Raw genomic sequence first — 18,930 nt, forward strand, 5'->3', positions numbered from 1 at the left:
CATTAACAACTTCTTAGCATAAACTAAGTAACAGACATTAAGTTAGTCATTGCATATACATAGTTCAATCACAGGTAAATCTTACCTATAGAAGCTCACCCTGTAATAACACTACCAGAATGTGTCACTAAACATGATGGTGAAATACAAAGAAACTATAGAGAAAAGAGTAAATATCTTTACTCTTCCCATTTTTGATCAACTTCAGAGAAAAAAAAATTTTTTTAATCTACTGTGGCATTCCCACTAGTCTTTGAACCAAATGTAATAAAGATTGGTAGAGGAGAAGAGTGTTTTTAATTACTTTTCCCATTTTAAGGCTATTTCTCAGAAATAATTTTCTTTATTGCTTCATTACTTAAGGTTTTTCATTAACTTCAAAAGTGTGCTAATCAAACACACACACACACACATACACACCTCTTCTATATTGTCTATAGAGGATCTGGAATTCCATGCATAACTTCGGATTATTTGTATAATATTCTATATGTGCCCCAATTCTCTCTTCTGTAGAATCAGAGGTTTTCCCTAGTACTTATCATTAGTAGGAAAATTTTATTCAAAACAAGAACTAGGACCTCAGCAAACAACTTCCTCCCTATCCAATGATTTACAAATATCACCACTATCAGAAATTTCCACCTAAAACCATTCTTTCTTATACATGTTAATAGTGCCCACAGTTACATGCACCGTGCACTGGACTTTGTGCTTTAAATTATGAATGTACCTCTAAGGAACAAAACCCACATACAGTGCAGTTCCCTTAATCCTGCAGTTATTTTTTCTCTTTTCCTCCAAAGTCTCACCGGCCATTAAAGCAGAAGTTACTGAATGCTAAGAAAAGGTTTTAAGACAGTATTTGAGTTATGTTTTAAAAAACAACTAAGATTTCTCAAATGGTAAAGTGGTAAACATGAAATGGTCAGTGATATGATCTTCCATATAAAATTAGTGTCAGTGTTAGAGAATCCCCATTCACGGGCCGATTTCTCATCTTGTTCTGTTTAATGGAGTTTAAATTCTGACAAGTCCAGGTGGGGAATTAAAGCCCCGAAAGTGGTGGTGCTTGGGCAGCTTTTCTTGATGCTTTATAAGCAGCTTTGTTTTCCTGGCTTGTTTGGTGTCCTGACCCGTGCATTACGGCAATCTGGTTCAGTGGATTCACAGCCTTCAGCAATTTTAAAATCTCTTTTGCATGTTTGATGTCCTTATTCCCCATGGTTAAGGCTCCTCTTTCTTTTTATATTGCCCTATGGGCATGGACTACCATGAAGGTATATTTAGAGTCAGTGTAGATGCTAACATTCTTTCTTTGGGACGATTCTAAGACTCTGTTAAGGTCTCCTAGTTCAGCCTTTTGTGCCAAGGTTCCTACCACAAGGGCATGGACTTCTATTACCTTGTCTATGGTGACTACTGCATACCCGGCTCATCATCGACCCTTCTCCATGAAGTTGCTCCCATCAGTATATAATCACCAGTCAAGTTCTACCAGTGGCTGGTGCGATAGGTCCAGTCTGCTGGAGTGAACTTTGTCAATAATTTTTAAATAATCATGTTGAAGGTCTGAGCCTCCCTCTGAATCTGGGTGTAGGGTGGCCAGGTTTAAGGTAGTGGTGGTTTGCAAGGCAACATGTAAGTTGTCTAATAAAATGGCTTAATATTTCCCCATGAACTCTGTTGTCAGCCAGTATCCTCACCTCTCAAATATCTTCGTTAGGGTTTCTATTCTTTCTATTTTTAATTTGAGTTTCAGGCCATCCCCCTCCTTGCAGTAGGAACATTAATTGGTGCCTAGTCAGCCTTTCCTCCTTCTTTTCAGGTCCCACCTCTCCATTTGGTTTCTCTGTACTGTTTCTAACAAAACAGTGGCCTGCTTTAATTTCTTTGTTCCTCAGGCATGGTAAACTTTAAAGGCTATGTCCACCACCTAGGAAAGACTCATTCCCAATGTCCCATCTAAACATTATAATTTTCTTCTCATATTTGGACACTTTGCCCAATAAAAGTCATAAATAAATAAATAAATAAATAAATAAATAAATAAATGTTTACCATTTGGATATTTTTATGTGCATGTGGGTCAGCACCAGTGGTCTTTCAACAGGTCTGATAAAACCTTTCTAAAACCTCATAAAGGTCTTGATTTGGTTTCTGTTGAATGGTTTGTATCACATTCAAGCTTTTTTGTTTAAGCACCTCTTTCTTAAGCCCCTCCAATATGCACCTTTTGTAACAATCTAGGAAGGTTAGGTCCCCACTATTTGGGTCCCAGTTGGGCTATGTCAAGGGAATCACCCTAGGTGGGTTATGGTTCCTGTTAGTATTTTCTTGATGATGTGATGAGCCTCTTCATTAACCTTACTTATAACTAGCTACCTTTCATCTGCTGTTAGCAAGATGCTAAGGAAACCTGTACCTCTGCCCAGATTGGACAATGAGTTGCAAAAATGGAGGTGATACAATCTGCTATTTTCTAAGGATTCTCCCTTTGTGAGGCATTGGAATTCTTCCAGTTCAGTAAATCTGTAAAATGGAATATGGGCCCAATAATATCCAGCAGGCTGGTCTTCCTGGTTTATTCTGCCTATAAGGTATTGCCTCAAAGGGAATTGTCCTGTTCTGAATAGGGATGCTTCCTGGCCAAACTGGGTGCCCCACCAGATCTTTGAGGGAGAGATCATTTCTTCATCATACAGGGGTAGGGCTATCACCCCTCTATGACCTATTTCAGGGGTATATAGCAGCAGGGGAAATCTGCTGCTGCTAATCTTGGTTTCCCTGGGTTCAGAGCATTAGAGATAGTTATCTTCTCATTTTTTTTTCCCTGAGTTTTACTATCAGGAAGGGGTTTTGAAGCATATTTCCTTCTCCGTATCATTGGAGTGTTTTCCTTTTTTTGCCAAATCCTTATTGTGCAAAGGCATAAATGCCTAGATACGAGGAATTTTGTTCCATTCCCCCAACTATTAGCAAAATAATTCCAATTGTACAATGGTGCAGTGGTTTAGGGAACCATTTGGGGCCATTTTCCCCCATGGTTTAAAGAATACAAAGGCCAAGCAGTGTTGCAATAGAAAACCAATTTCTTCTTAGTCATTGGATTATAGCTGTACATGGACCAATCTGCAAAAATTCAGCTCAGTGGTCTCCCTTCAGGAGTCAAAACAGAAAAAAACCCTGATGAAATTAAAGTTATATGGGAACTTAAGAGAGACTTTAACTTCAGTAATAGTTGATAGGCTTAAGTGATTAATGCATGGGGAAACCTGTTATTTCTGGAACTGGAATGCATGACAATTAGACTGCAGGAGATCTACAAGCAATTCAGCCTTGGGCCTCAGGGGGTATGCAAGTGATGGAGATGGTATATGAGCCATTGTTTCCTAGGGAGGAAACACCCATGATGCAGATAAAGAATTGTTGATCGGCAGATAAAGAAGTACTAGGAAAATCACTGCAACTCATCTTATTAACCATTTTCCAAACTCTTTACCTTCCCTTCTTTTTCCTTGGAAAATGACTGGCTTGAAGTGAGATGTTAAGATGGGTTTTGAGGGCACGTAACCTGACATCATCTCAAGTCACCAGCATCTGAATAAAGCGTCCATAAAGATTCAATCCTCACTTGTACTTACTGGTTCTGGTAGTGACAGGCAGCATGAATGTTGACTTTTTAATTTTCAAAAGAACAAACCCCAAACCATAACAAGATCCCAAAGTGGGAACAGATAAACAAAACTTGAATCCATAATTCCATTATTCCAAACATGTGCTCACAAGCAAGTCTTAGCATCTTATCTCCTGCCAGCTGATACTACAAATGATCCTAACTGGACCCAAATGGTGCAAAGCCCAAGTGGTAGGAATAGCCTACCAACTGTTACTGCAAATGGCCCCAACCTGACCCAAGTGACTCAAGTTCCAAGTGACACAAAGCCCAAGTGACAGAGATAGCCTACCAAACAGTACTACAAATGGTCCTAATTATACCCAAGTGGCACAAAACACAAGCGGTACAAAGCCCAAGTGGCAGGGATAGCCTGCCAGGTGGTACTACAAATGGTCCTAACTGGACCTAAGGGGCAAAAAGCTAAAGTGGCACAAAGCCCATGTGTCATAAGCCTGATTGGCATAAAGCCCCAGCAGCAGGGATGGCCTGTCAACTTGTACTGCAAATGGTCCTAACTGGACACACATGTTGCAATGTCCAAGTGGCACAAAGCCCAAGCAGCAAGGATAGAAGACCCCAGTGTGCATGCTGGTTTGACTTAATCTTGGAGTCCTTCTTATTTTCAGACCCATTTCGTTTCACCAGCCAAGATTTTCAGGTGGCTGATGCCTTGAGAAAGAAGGCAGAGATATTCCCCAAGAAAAACTCTGCAGTTGCTGAGAAGTCCCCACAGTCCCACTTCTGTGATCAGCCAGCCACAGGCAGCTGGGACCCCAGCCTGGGCCCTCCAGGACTTACTGATGTCCACACTGTTGTGGCAGAGTTGTCAAAAACTGTAACAGAACAAAACAGGCATTTGGCTGCTGGCTTCCATGAAGCCAAACTTGTATAGAGGCACTGGTTCAAAAGGAAAGAAGTTTTATACAAGTACTACACAACCTGGGGAAATGGTGGACTCCTGTCTCAAAAAAATCTTCATCTTCTTGCTCAAGCCCCAGGTTCTTATAAGGATAGGGAGGGATGGGCTTTTTTCCTAGCCAACTATATTTCTAGCCTTTGGTATGCTCTGGGCTCTATTAATTATTTTTCTAGCTTTCAACATGTTTGGGGTCCTATCCATCTTTTTATCTTTTGCTGTGTTCAGGCCCTATCCATTTATTTTTCCAGCTTTCTGTGTCCACTGTGGTGCTATTCATTCATATTTCCAGCTTTCAGCACACTCAGTGTAAGAACCTTCTCCACACCACCATCTTGGCCAATTGGAGAAATTCCTGGTACTCCAACTGTCTACAGTAACATGACCTTCTATAACTTTCCTTGTTCTTAGTTTGTCTTTTTTTAATCATTCAAAAATAATCAACTGTTATTACAAACTAATTACTTTTAACTTCTCTTGAAAACACGCATCCCTTTCCTTTCTTTGCAAAAGCATTTTTTTTAATTTCAAAAACAAAATAATGAAAAGAGTATTACTGATAATACAAAATCTCATATACTTTCAGCAATTATTAACAGTTGGGCTATATATACAAGGTTTGAGAAAAGCCCAAAGAACAAATATAATTATTATTATCTCTAATGGTATTAGCAGACAGGTAAAGACAATCAAATAAATGAATTTCAGCATGAGTTTGTAGAGATACAGGCCTTGTCGATGTCTTAAGATAGCTGTCTATCTCTAATGTTGTCAACTTCTTGTCCTCAAAAAGTTTTGTATCTCCACTGTAGGTGGAGGCAAATATAAAAGAAAAGGGCAGATGTCCACTCATGGCTGGGTACCTGATAAAGTCCCTTTAAACAGTGTTGGAGAGAGTCTTTAATTATTGTATTTCCCAATGGACAAAATTTCGTGGTTATAAGTCATAGTCTTTGAAGTCTTTGTTTCCTGGAATAAATGTCACTGATTTATCAGTCCATATAAGTTGGTTAATAAGTTCTTAAAATTAATGCAGAATGTCTCCTTTGAGTAAGGTTGATTCATATATCCTATGATCTATTCTAGAAGCACACAGTGACTGTCTAATAAGGAGTAAAGTTGAGTGTTTATCAAAAGAACTAGACTTAAGGTTGAGGAGTCATATAAAGAGAGCCCTTGGCCAAAGGAGATTAAAAGTTTCTGAAAATTTAACTAGTTGAGTTTTAATTGTAAAATTTGTATGTTCTACCAATCCAGAAAACTGGAGTGATCGATGTGATGAAAATACTGTCGAACAGGCCAACTGTCACAGATGAATTGCAATATTTGCCGAGTTCAATGAATTCTTCAGTTACTGTAACTCGGAGAAAATATTCTAATTTGGAATTAATTTTTTCTAATAATAATTTCCATACCATTACATTAGTTACTCCCCTGTAAGGAAATGTCTAAACCCAGTAAAAAAAATGTGCAAATCATAATGAACACATTTGTATTTTTGAGATGATGGCATTTCGATAAAATCCAATTACCATACCTCAAACTTAAATGAAGTGAGAAATGTCCTTGGTGCACATGAAATTATTTTCCTGGGTTATATGTGGACAAATAGAACACTTGTCATATACTTTATAAGCTATAGAATGAGAAATTTTTCAGTAATATTTTTTACTCTATGAAATCATCTTTTGAGGACTTCGTAGTGTTAGCTCATGTACATGTTAAAGTATAGATAATTGAGTCCCTATGTTCAAGATTAGCTTCTGATGGAGACCATATCTCTTTGTCTGGGTCAAAACCTACACTTTTCTGTTGCTATATTTCTTTTCTTCTTCTATAGTCAATTGGCACTACAAAAGAACATTTTTATCAGTTCAATAGTAAGCAAGAAGCATTCTCAGGTCTAGATAATTTGGCTGTTTAATGTTGCCTGTCTAGCTTCAGAATCACCTAAATGACTTCCTGTTGCTTTCGTGGTGGCTGCTTTAGCAAGTACTAGAATTTTGATAATTACTAATTGTTTCCATTTCTGTATGACATATATTAATTCTGCAGCTTATTTTCTATTCTTTATTGGTTACCTAAGAAAGTTAAAAAGACTCACTTCTACAACATTCTAGAGTTGTGAGCTACACCACAGGCATAGCTAATATTAGTGCAAATATTGGCTATTTTCTCTTTGCCCTGAATTAGAAAAATTAATTCAGTTTGTTGGACAGGTCTTATTCAGGTAAATAAAAACATTTAATTATATCCACCATGAAAGCTATTGCATACCAAGTTCAGTAACATTTCTGTTCATCTTTTAAAGATCCATCTGTAAACCAAAGTACATCAGCATTGACAATAGAAATTGCATGCAAATTATTCCTAGGAACAAGAAGGTGGTCTGTAAACAAAACACAATTGTGGATGTCTTCAATCTGCAAAGAATGTAGCAAAGTTGCTGGGTTAAGACTGTATAATTGAGTTAAAATAATATTAAGTACAAAGAGCTAGAGCCAGTTGACTGACAGAAGCGTCGAGTGTGATGAGAATTCAGTAGATGTTCAGCCCTGACTGGTGTGGCTCAGTGGACTGAGTGCTGACCTGTGAACCAAAAAGTCACTGGTTCGATTCCCAGTCAGGGCACATGCTTGGGTTGGGGGTCAGGTTCTCAGCAGGGTGCATGTAAGAGGCAGCCACACATTGATGTTTCTCTCCCTCTCTTTCTCCCTCCCTTCCCCTCTCTCTAGAAATAAATAAATAAAATCTTTAAGAAATGAGAGAGAATACAGTATAAATTCAACAGAATAAGGAACATAAAGGAGAGAAAATAACTACCTTTTTTGTTTGTTTGCATAACATGTCTATAGCAGAGATGGCTGTCATGCAGGGAGGAAACATTTCGGCTTCTGATTCTAATTGCTGACTATAATAATCTATAGGTCTATAATAATCTCTTTTTTTTTAGTTTTAAAATGTTCCCTTTATTTTCATGCATAAAAAGTTAGAAAGTTTATAATTAAGGTGCCCTAAAGCAAGAGCTTTAGATAATTCTTTAGAGATTTTACAGCTTGTTTCCCTTCTGGATTTCACTAAATAGGATCAGATCAATTTGATTTTAATAATATAGAGGCTGGGCCACTAAAAAAAATTTTGGAATCCAGTTCTGGCAGTATCCAGTCAGACCTAGGAGACGTCTAAGCTGGTTTTGGTGTGCTTGTTTATTTGTTTTTGGAAAAGAAAAATATTATTCTTCTGAGTCTTTCAAAGTTAATTAGTAGCCTATCTTTAGATATTAGATAAACAAGGTATTTTACCTGAGGTAAACAAAATCAAAGCTTGTCTTTTGATATTCTATGTTCCTTAATGGCTGGCTCTTGTAATAGGTAAATTGTGTTCTGCTGGGAGTATAATATGTCCTAGAGCATAAAATAGATGTATCTACATAGTGGATTAAAGTGGAATGTCAGGAAAATTCAGCATTCAAATCAGCTTTTAGTCTAAGACAAATAGGTGGGACTCTGTATATCCTTGGGACATTACTGTCCAAGTAAGTTTGTAATCTACCCATGTAAAAGCAAAGAGGTATTTCAGTTTCTTTTCTTTTTTTTTAGAAATGCTGAAAAAGGAACTACATAAATCTATAACTAAAACTATTGGCAGTCCACAGGAATATCTGATAATAGGTTATGTGGATTTGGAATGACAGAATGTCTGGGAATAACTATGTTATTTTTAGCTATTGGATTCTGTACAAATCTTTATTTTTCCCCACTGGGTTTCTTTTTTCTGGGAAGACAGGAGAATCTCAGGGGCTCATACATGGAATTAAACTCCCTTTTAAAAGTAATCTTGTATATTGGGGTTATTCCAACATGTGCATAAAGAGTATCAGTGATTAGAAAAGGCTTGACATTGTATTTGAATGTCTTGTAACAAACATTCAGTCTCAAGATTATTTTTTGTGTGTCAGGATTCCTTTAAAACAATTATTTTCCCAATTGGTTAAGTATCTACTTTTCTAGTTCTAAGTACATTTTACCATTCTATATAAAGTATACGTGTGTGTCACTGGTTTCAAGAAAATTTTGCTCTATCAGGTAAATTGGGGAAGATTTGATTAGCAAAAATATCTAATATATTGCCCCATAACATTTCCTTGTTGGAAGAAAAGAGGTTGTGATTTAAAAACAGACATTGGTTGATTAGATTTCCCTGTCATTTGTGCAGAGGTTTTCCTCTGGGGTAGAAGGCAACTTAGCTGGATATGGTTAAGAACAGATAAAGTAGCCTCAGTATTTATCTACTAGGTCTTAATCATTGTCACATTTATGGTAACTCAAATTTATCTTAAACTATTAATAAGGAGAAGAAAACACCCTATCATAGTTCTCATAGCAACCCTATGTTTGCTTCTGATTCTTTTTCTCTTTCTACAATCCATTTATGTTTTCTATAATCCTTTTTAATGTGACCTGGTTTTCTATAACACAATAAAAACAGATTTATTTGCAGGAGCTTCCCAGCACACCTTATTTAGTAATTCTGTTCTTATGCTCCCTGAAACCCAAAACCCGTAGGTGTATTAATTGCAGTAGGTTAAAATAACCAGGATCATGTTCTAACAATTAAATTCCTCTGTGAGTCCATATAAGGGTCCCAGATAAAGTTGCAGAATTCTTTAAGTATATTCCTTAATTATGTTCTAGTCCAAGGAATGGTTTTCCTCTTCCTGACACTGGCTTTTCCTTGAAGAGAGCTACTAGAATTCCTGGATTATCCAGTAGGGAGTGGTAGTGGAGGAGATATAGAAAAGATGGAAGGGAAAAGAAAAAAAGAAGGAAACAGCAGGTCTGAACAAGAAAGCTCAGAGTACAAAGGATATAGTGGAGGAGCTGTAGAAGGAGGAAAAACAGTGTTTGCTTTTAGTAGCTTAAGGAGCCTTTCTTAGTTTAGAGATAGTCTAAAATTTCTCATTAACTTCTTGTTAAAAAAGAATTTACCTGTCCTCCTCCTAGAAGCTTCTAATTTCCAATGAAGATATGTTACTCATTCATTCAGTTTCATTTTAGTGCCAGCTTTTTCTAATTTTTTATGCAAAAACTAATTTAGGCATCAAAAGAGTTCCCCTTTGATCATTTTAAGTTGATATCACTTAAATCCATTTTTGTATGAACTTGCAAGTAAAGGCTTCCTATTCATTGTATATCTGCAAGCATAGTAATGGGAGCTAGAGGCTGGGAGCTTTTGGCCTTGGAGGCACAATTTCCTATACTAATTTTAGTTTTATCGTAATATCTGTAGGGTCTGAAGAAAATCTCTAGAAATATGATGTAGTGGGTTTAAATATTCTGCTTATGGGTTGAGCTCCAAGGGGCTGTCCCCTCCTGAGTCATCTCAATCCTTTCATGTGTTTCAGTTTCTTCCCCCAGCTGTCTAATACATCCATGCGGACTTGGAGCCCTATGTAACCAACCTCTAGGTGCGCATCCCCGGCTTGGTCGATTATTTAACTACACTTGAGACGGAATTCTCCCACAGGGCTCCTGCACATCGTGAGGAACACTCTCTGACACTTCCACAAAGATACTTAGCTAAGAAAACTTGAGATTCAAGCTAGAGAAAGGAAGCGCCCCTTATCTTTGGAGGTGAGTGAGTTCAGACTCTCATTTATCCAGCAAAAGGTTTTGTTCACACTCTCAGAAAGTGACTCCAATGGAAAAATCAAAGTTAAAAATCAGCCATCCATGTTTTCTTCCTGTCCTGCCTTAACCTGGATTATTTTAGCCCTTAAATTTTAATACCATCGCAAGCATTAAATTTAAAAAAAAGCTCAAATAATGCCAGGGTCTCTCACTTTAAAACAGGGAGGTCCAGAATTTCAAGAGAAATTCACCCAAGTTCCCCTGATGCAAAACAAGGAGCCAGTGGGGCACAATGGACCCCTGCTTGCATCTAACAGGAGTCCAGGTCTGCAGGGTAGTCCTGGATGGGCTTTTGGGAAATACTGCTGCAGTCCACCGAGTAAAGGTCAACATAAAAAACATCCAAACCTGTAGAGGATTTTTATGAGTTTATCTGAGCCACACTGATGACAATCACTGAGAAGTAGAATCTCCACAGCTTGAGAAAATATTCCAGAGAATAGCAGTTTTACCACTTATCTTATACATCAGAGTCAAAGAGGGAGACTTAGGGGAGTGACACAAAGTCCCTTGGTGGTAGGTTAGGGAGATGGGAGAGAGCAAAGCAGGGAAATCTCGGGGATTAAATAAAAAGTAAAATAAATAGACACCTCTTTTATAGGTGGGTATAGGGTAGTTGGCGGTTAACAAGAATTCACTTTTTCTCATAAATGGAAAAATTTTATGGTTCAGCGCAAAGGAGTCCAATGCTGTGTAAGGTTTGTGGATTGTCCTTCACCAATCTGAACAAAGTGTCACGGACAACTTCATTTATAACTTTGCTTGAAAAGTCATTTTCTAGAAATTGCATAATTTTTTACAATTCATGCTTTGGATCTTATAGGAAAAGAGATAAAAGCCTGATTTATCAGGGAGTCAGTAAACTAAGTACTATATTGTGCCTTCTAGTAAATCACTTTACAGGAATGAGTATTAAACTGCTCAGCTTTTAGAATACTGGATTACTAGATATTTTTACCCCAGTGACTCACTCTTCATCATCCACCAAAGACACTTCCCCAGTATAAATTCTACATGTAAAAGAATCCACCCTCCCACCCCTCCCACACACAGAAAAAAATACAAAAAGCTTTTTTTTTTTTTCTTTTGGCTAAGGACTCAAAGGAAAACAGCATCAACCTTGGAGTCAATGTCTTGGGAAGAGGCCCACTGGTTACAAAATCTTGTGAATATACAATGAAGGAGCATAATGCAGCTGGTTTCAATTTCCTTAGGAGGATTTGGCCTGTTGGCCTGTATTTGTAGAACTTGGAATTCCTCAAACATCTGATTAAACTTTAATGTATATGGTATGTTTGCTTCCTCAAACCTCTTCCTGTATGTTTAATTATCTCCAAACAATTGACTAAATATGGAAGAGATACCACTTCCCTGGATAATTTTCTATTAGCTTCATAGCTTTAGATTCCACTGTTCCACAAAGTAGTATAAAGTAAATTTAGTTCCTAATGTTACTTTTGGAAAATACTCTGTACGTTACTGTTTGTTTCTTTCTCATTTTACAGATTGTCTTCAACTCTTAGATACTACCTCACAGTGCAGAAAAAATACCCCACAATCATTCTTCTTCTCCCTACAGTCTTTTCCATGGTCGACTTGGGCACACTAGCACAACAAAAAGGAAAATAAATAACTTAAATAGTGGTTTCTAGCCTGATTGCTTTGGTGTCTATTTTAGTTAGAGCTTTGATGAGAATACTTAAGAAATATTTTATGAATCATTCTACACTTAACAGATAATCCATGATACATTCATTTAATTTCACTTCCCCTAGCACTATAATTTTCTCTATCATCAGAAAATGAATTAATGACTTATAGGTTAGTTATATAAATATTTTTCCATGTGAAATAATATAAAATGAGAAAGAAAATTAAAACCAGAGCTCTGGGACTTACAGAACTACAACATGCATAAGCTTTTGTGGAAAAACAAAAACACCCTTGAAATGGCCTTGAAAGATGAGTAGTAGTTTGGCAGGTCAAGAATACTAGAAAGGCAAGTACAGCCAATGACAGCAGTGTGAACAAATGCAGAAATTAAAAAAAATCAAGTGCATTTTTGTAGAACAGCAATTAATACAATATGATTGAATACAAAATACTAAATAGGAAGTATGGTTTGAAAATAAATGGAGGTTTATTGAGAATGGCCTTCTTTGCCTGAATAAGATTTTAATTAATTTCACTGATAGATATCCATCTTTACAGGATAAGACTGAGATTGGAAAAGTAGAGAAAGGACATGTTCCGTGCCTAGCATCCACCAAAAAAAGAAAAGAAAACAAAACAAAACAGAGAGATTAGGACATTAGGGTGAGCATGTGAAATATATTTAAATAAATATGAAGAAATATGGGATGACAATGCTTCATTTAAAAAATAAAAATGTTACCAAAGATGAGATGAAAAGATGTTTCAGTTTTTTCTCGTAAACTAAAATATCAAGATTCTAATTGTTCAAATTAATTTCAATACCTCATATACATATGTACTCCTTTTTCTCTTGCTCAATTAGTACTCAATCCAAAATCATATTATCTTAAATATCATAATGAAGGGACCAAAATTCTGTCACCCTGTAGTTGCTTTTTGGGATATTGATTTTAAGCTCTTTATGAAGAAACAAAAGACTCAGCAAGAACTTTTGACCCTTTGCCCTTTTTTGCCCAGGGGATTCAGACAGAAAAGCCTGCTTCAGAAAGGAGAACTTAGAATGTTTGGCTTAAACTAATTTAAATTAAATATGGTAAACAAGAGGGTTTTATGCAGAAAGAGGCCTGTTAGCTTGATATCCCCTGTGTCCAATTGTTTCTGAGTTGCTCTATTGTATAGAGCAAGAGCAGAGCAAAATTTTTGGACACCTTTGATAATTCAATAAGGAATCATTGTACTCCATGACAGTTATTTCAAGGGCAAAGTCAAGCCTGAGATATTAGGGTGTAATGGAAATGCCCTTGGGAGGAACCTGGAAAGCTTAAAATCAAAAGTCTGGACAGTTATATAAGGACTTCATCTGGACACTGATATGAGTGGGACCTCTGTCCATGGTGGGCTTTAAGAACTCAAAGCTTTGACCTATCTCTGCTCAAGGTTGGCTGTACCATGAGTCACTCTCAGAGCTCTGCTGAGTTTCCATTCCACCAGATGTGAGCAACCGTGATAGCTGCCTGGCTTAAGACTAACACCCACCTCTCCATTTGCAGGCACCGCTGGTGAATGGGACTTTGCACCGGACACTTTCTCTGCTTGCTTGCATCACATAATACACATTTCTGTGTATAACCTGTTCAGGACTCTATTAGCTTTTGGGGGAAGTCTCCCTTAGTACATCTGGCATTGTGGAAAGACACAAATCTGTGTGAGTGACTTATTTCAGGGATGTTCCCTTGCTCATGACACCCAGCAAGGGTTTTCCTGCCCTGTGTGTACAGCTCTTCCTCAACTACCTGTAAATTGCCCATTCTCATTTCCAAAAACTAATATCCTGTTTCTCCTTTTCTCCTTTGTTAAAAAATGTCTTATATAGTCAATGTTGCCTCACCTTCCTTGGAATTTTCTTTTTCTTTTCTTTTTTTAAGTGTTCAAATACATTTGTCTCCATTTTCCTGCCACCACTGTCCCCTGCCCCACCCACCCCCATCTCCTTCCCTCAATCCTTTCCCACTTTGGCTTTGTCCATGGGTCTTTTATACATGTTCCTTGATTTGATCCTTCCCCTTCTTTTCCCCATTACCCACCTCCCTCCTCCCCTCTCATTACTGTCAGGTTTTTTTTTCATGAAATTATCATGCCTATGTGAATTCCCCATACATATATATTAAACTGTTTTTTTGCGGGGGCGGGGGTTGTCCTGTTAATCTGTCTCTCTTAATTTGGTTATTATTAGCCCAGCCTAGAAAACCTTAGAAGGTCGGAGGGGGGAAGTATTAATATATTTTTAGCTCACACATTTTGGCAAACCAAGCAGAAGAATTATTATATGGTACCTGGTACACTTCTAACACCTTGGCCTGCTGCAGCTGAGAGATCGTGAATGCTTGACCGTAGCCAGCAGAGGTGGTAAACATTTTACCCTGTCAGACCCTCTGGTTTCTTGCCTGTGGTGTTTGGTGGAAATTAAAAGTGGTAAGTCCCTTTCTCTTCTAAATTTAGGAAATATTTGTGAATCTACCTTTTTGGGCCTAGTGACTCTTGAATTTCTTTTATTTTATTTTTATTGGTCCTTTTCTCCCAGAGAAATGGTTATTTTGTTCTTCTATGTCTCTATATCTTATGTCATTTTTTCATTAGAAGGAATAGACAGAACACAGGCATTAACCTTCTGTCAGCCCGTTGTCTGAGCCAGCCTCACAGGCTGGGGAGTTAGGCAGTTCTTTCCAGGCCAGTGTCTGTCCAGAGAAATGTTGCTGTGAGTCTTTACATAAAAATCAGATGAAATTTTCCCTTTCATCTTGGTCTATATCCCGAGCTTGGCTTATGGCCAATGAAAATATTTTCTCTGGTCTCCACCATTTGGAAGGTGCACTTCCTGGGATGCACCTGGTGGACCGTCCAATAAACTAAGTTTCCAAGAATCTCTTTGTCCAGCTGTGCCAGCTCTCAGGGGACTTTGTCAGAAGGGGCTCTAGCCCAGAAGGGGCTTTTGTCATCTCAACCTTTGTTATTTGACAGTGCTGAAAAAATCCTGTTCCAGTACTGCCTGCCTGGTGTCACAATTTGTGAGTTTCTGGCTAAAAATATATTACATTTTGTGGGAAACCAGAGACACCCCATACACCTCAATGTTCTGATCATCTGTGTAATGAAGGTCTGTGCCTTCTCTGACTTTCTTTGGAAGTGAACTTTCATCTATGAGGGCTATAGAATTTTAACTCTCTTTGTGGGAGCCTTTTTGCTTACTTAGTTAAACTTTAAAAGGCTTATTGGCTGAGTCATTACATAATCCTACTGTCATCGGCCAGCTGGTTGGTGTTTTGAATTGGAAAAACTTCTAAATTGAAAAATTTTAGAGAGCTCTCATATTTGTATAATAACTTGCCATTAAGACACCCTTAATAAAATTGAAGGAACAAATATTGGAACAAAAATCAAAGTCCACACAGAACCCTTCTTCTTTATTTTCAGATATTTGCAGACATTATTAAAAAATTAAGACATTGGAAGTAGAATTGTTTGTTACCTAAGAAGAAAAAGTAAATGCCCAGAAATGCAATTTGTCTTATAACTTTTTGAATTTGCTATTTAGCTTTTTGGGTCTTGTAGGCACTAATCAGGTCAGTTAGCAAAATATCTTAAAAAAAAAAAACAGAAGGGAGAGTTACAGATTTCCCAAGGTGAAAACTATTTAAAAGGTTACTGAGATATAAGATTAATGAGAATTGTATATTTAAACAGCTTTTAAAGAATTTAATAACTGACCAGAAATTTGTCAAAAATTGGAAGCTGATTTTTCAAAGACCGATAAGAATCTTTTGAGTCTTAACAAGTCTTACTATTGGGTAATCTGAAATGTAAATGCAGCCCACGGCAGTCTGAGGCTGAGATAACTGAAGGGAAAAATAAAAACCAACCTGACACTTTAAAAAACACAAGTGACTAAGTCACCCATGCTCAACACGCCCACTTCTCCAGCCTCTTTAAAAATTATAAAGGCAAAGGAAAAATCTTGTGCCTTTCCTACAACTTTTAGTAATTTTGTTTATGTGTATGATTTGCCTGTGATATATTTATATATATGTATATATAATATGATGTTTTTTTCTTCCACATGATATTACTAGGTTGTAATATTTTATTGGCTTGAAGGATTGAAGCAGTTATATAAATTAAAATATACAAAGACTGTCTGGAAAAAAGTTGAGCCATTGTTAATATAACAAGAATTGTTTGCATGACATCCATGTAACCTGGCAACCAAGGAGAGTGGACTGAAATGCACATGCATGAACAACGATGACTTCACTGTTCTAGTCAGTGGGGCAGTAGACTCTGCTGAGTGATCATGTGTTCTGCGTGGCCATTGCATTCAAAATGACTGAGTGAGTGGAGCCATGAATCCGCATCAAATTTTGTGTTAAACTTGAACATTCCTCTGCAGAAACTATTTGCATGAATCAGAAGTCCACAGTTAAGGGCAACTGGTGATTGGCAGCTTCATCAGAACAGCACATCCTCTCATGCATCATGTCTCATAGAGTGTTTTGGTGAAACATCGAATTACTCAGGTGACTCAGCCCCACTACAGCCCAGATTTGGTGCCCTGTGACTTCTGGCTTTTCCCAAAACTAGAATCATTTTTGAAAAGGAAGAGATTTCAGACCATCAATGAGATTCAGGAAAATACGATGGGACAGCTGATGGCGATTGGGAGAACTGTGTGAGGTCCCGAGGTGCCTACTTTGAAGGGGACTGAGGTGTCATTGTTCTATGTGCAATGTTTCTTGTATCTGGTATATTTGCCAATAAATGTCTCTATTTTTCATATTTCATGGCTGGAGACCTTCTGGACAGCCCTCATATAATAGAATCTCACTTGTATGAACTCCAGGATCAAATAATCTAAAAGAATTTGATATTAAAGTTGGTTTATGTTTGGTTTGATTAAATAGACATGTCTTTTACAGTTATTAATACTGAACATGGTATATTGCTTTAGTTGGCTTTACCAAAAAATTTATATTATCTGTGTTACAAAATTTTTCAAGAAAGAGCTTGGGCAAATATTAACTTTTAAATCTCATAAAAATGCTAAGAACTAATAAATACTTATAACTAAAAATAAGGGGATTTGAAACAACTATTTGTAATAATAATTACATTATATGATATGAATGCTTGAACAGTGTCCCACATTCTTTTAACTTTAACGTTATATTATGCTAAATAATTAAAAAAATATTGAATATACAGATATTTTGAAAAAACATATAATTTGGAGATCCAGCCCAGGGGTTGAGGGGGGATCCAGCTGAAGGAGCTGAGTGTAGGGATCCTCTGGGCAGGCGGGGAGGCCGAGTGTGGAGTGAGTGGGTTGTGTTGCGGGGACAGTCCTAGCTCTGGGGAGAGAATCTCTGCCTCTGAGAACCACCTTCCCTGGTCCGGGCCCCTCCCAGTTCCCCCAGCAACGGCGCTTCCTGGTCCCCGTAGCAACCCTGGCTGAAGAACAACAACAGGTCGAACTGTTTGTGAAGGCTGGCAGTGATGGGGCCAAGACTGGGAAATGCCCCTTCTCCCAGAGACTATGGCGTTCTGGCTCAAGGGAGTCACTTTCAATGTCACCACCGTTGACACCAAGAGGTGAACTGAGATGGTTGCAAGAAGCTGTGCCCAGGAGGGCAGCTCCCATTTCTGCTGTATAGCACCGAAGTGCACACAGACACCAAGATCGAGGAATTTCTAGAGGTAGACCTGAGCCCCTTCCCCCTCAGGTACCCCAAACTGGCAGCTCTGAACCCTGAATCAAACACAGCTGGCCTGAACCTATTTGCCTACAGCAAGAATTCATACCCAGCACTAAGTGATAATCTGAAGAAGGGGCTCCTGAAAGCCCTGAAACTTAGATTATTACTTGACATCCCCCCTCTCAGAGTAAGTGAATGATACCAGTGCTGAGGATGAGGGCACCTCTTAGAGGAAGTTTTTGGATGGAAATGAGCTCACTCTAGCTAACTGCAACCTGTTGCCAAAGCTCCACATAGTACAGATGATGTGTAAGAAGTACCGTGGATTGTCCATCCCTGAGGTGCTCCGGGGCCTGCACATCGGTTCTTACGCAACGCCAATGCGAGGGAAGAGTTCTCCTCTACCTGTCCGGATGATGATGAGATGGAGCTGGCCTATGAGTGGCCAAGGCCCTCTCATAAGCTCCTCCTGGGGCTCTGTCATGCTCCCTCCACTTTTCTCCACAAAGACCCCAAAGTGGTTTCTATTTGGCTACCCAATGGACACACTCCAAAATGTCCAGTGGGAAGCGAATTCTAGGGCACTTGTGCAGGACTGCCTGGGGCACGAGGGGAGGGAACGAGGGATCTGGGTGAGGTTTTTATTGTGGGTGGGATGGGTAGGACAATGTGTTTCAGTAATAAAATTTAGAATGAAAAAGAAACATGAAATTCTGAGACATAAATAGATTAACCTAAGTTTACCTACGGTTGGCTGATTAGAGAGAAATTAAAAGGTAAATTTGTATCTCTTAATAATATATTTTTACTTTATTGAAAATATGAGTTTCCAAAAATTATAAATATATAGGCCAATGAAAAAATTTATGTTTCTGAAAGTGGTAAAATATAATCATAAATTTGCAAACCTAAAGAATGCTAACTCCTTACTTTTCAGTTTTCACTAGAAATGAGGTTCCTAAGGATTAAGAATTCTAATTAACTTGGAAAGAAATTATGTTTTTGGTAATGGAAGGTATAAAGAATAACGATACATTTCTGAGGAAATTGAAGCAAAGTGGTTTGTTTCATAAGTTGGTTATTTCTGAATTAGTATGAGACAAACTAAAAAGAATGAAAAGAGTTGTAAAAGGTTTGTGAAAAGAAATATTTTGTTTTGTTCTCTCTATTCCCATTTTGCCAAAAATTTTGATTATAAATGGGTACAGATTTTATCAAAAGTTTTCTCTGCATCTATTAATA

The 18,930-nt window shown here is 37.8% G+C and overlaps 1 pseudogene; it reads left to right on the forward strand.

Moving 5' to 3' along the window:
- The first annotated feature begins 1,264 nt into the window (after window positions 1–1,264).
- On the forward strand, window positions 1,265–18,268 carry LOC129087410 (chloride intracellular channel protein 1-like; annotated as a pseudogene).
- The last annotated feature ends 662 nt before the right edge of the window (window positions 18,269–18,930 follow it).

Source organism: Pteronotus mesoamericanus, unplaced genomic scaffold (genome assembly GCF_021234165.1).
Source record: "Pteronotus mesoamericanus isolate MK-2021 breed Mesoamerican mustached bat unplaced genomic scaffold, CSHL_Meso_final contig_130, whole genome shotgun sequence".
Taxonomy (NCBI): domain Eukaryota; kingdom Metazoa; phylum Chordata; class Mammalia; order Chiroptera; family Mormoopidae; genus Pteronotus; species Pteronotus mesoamericanus.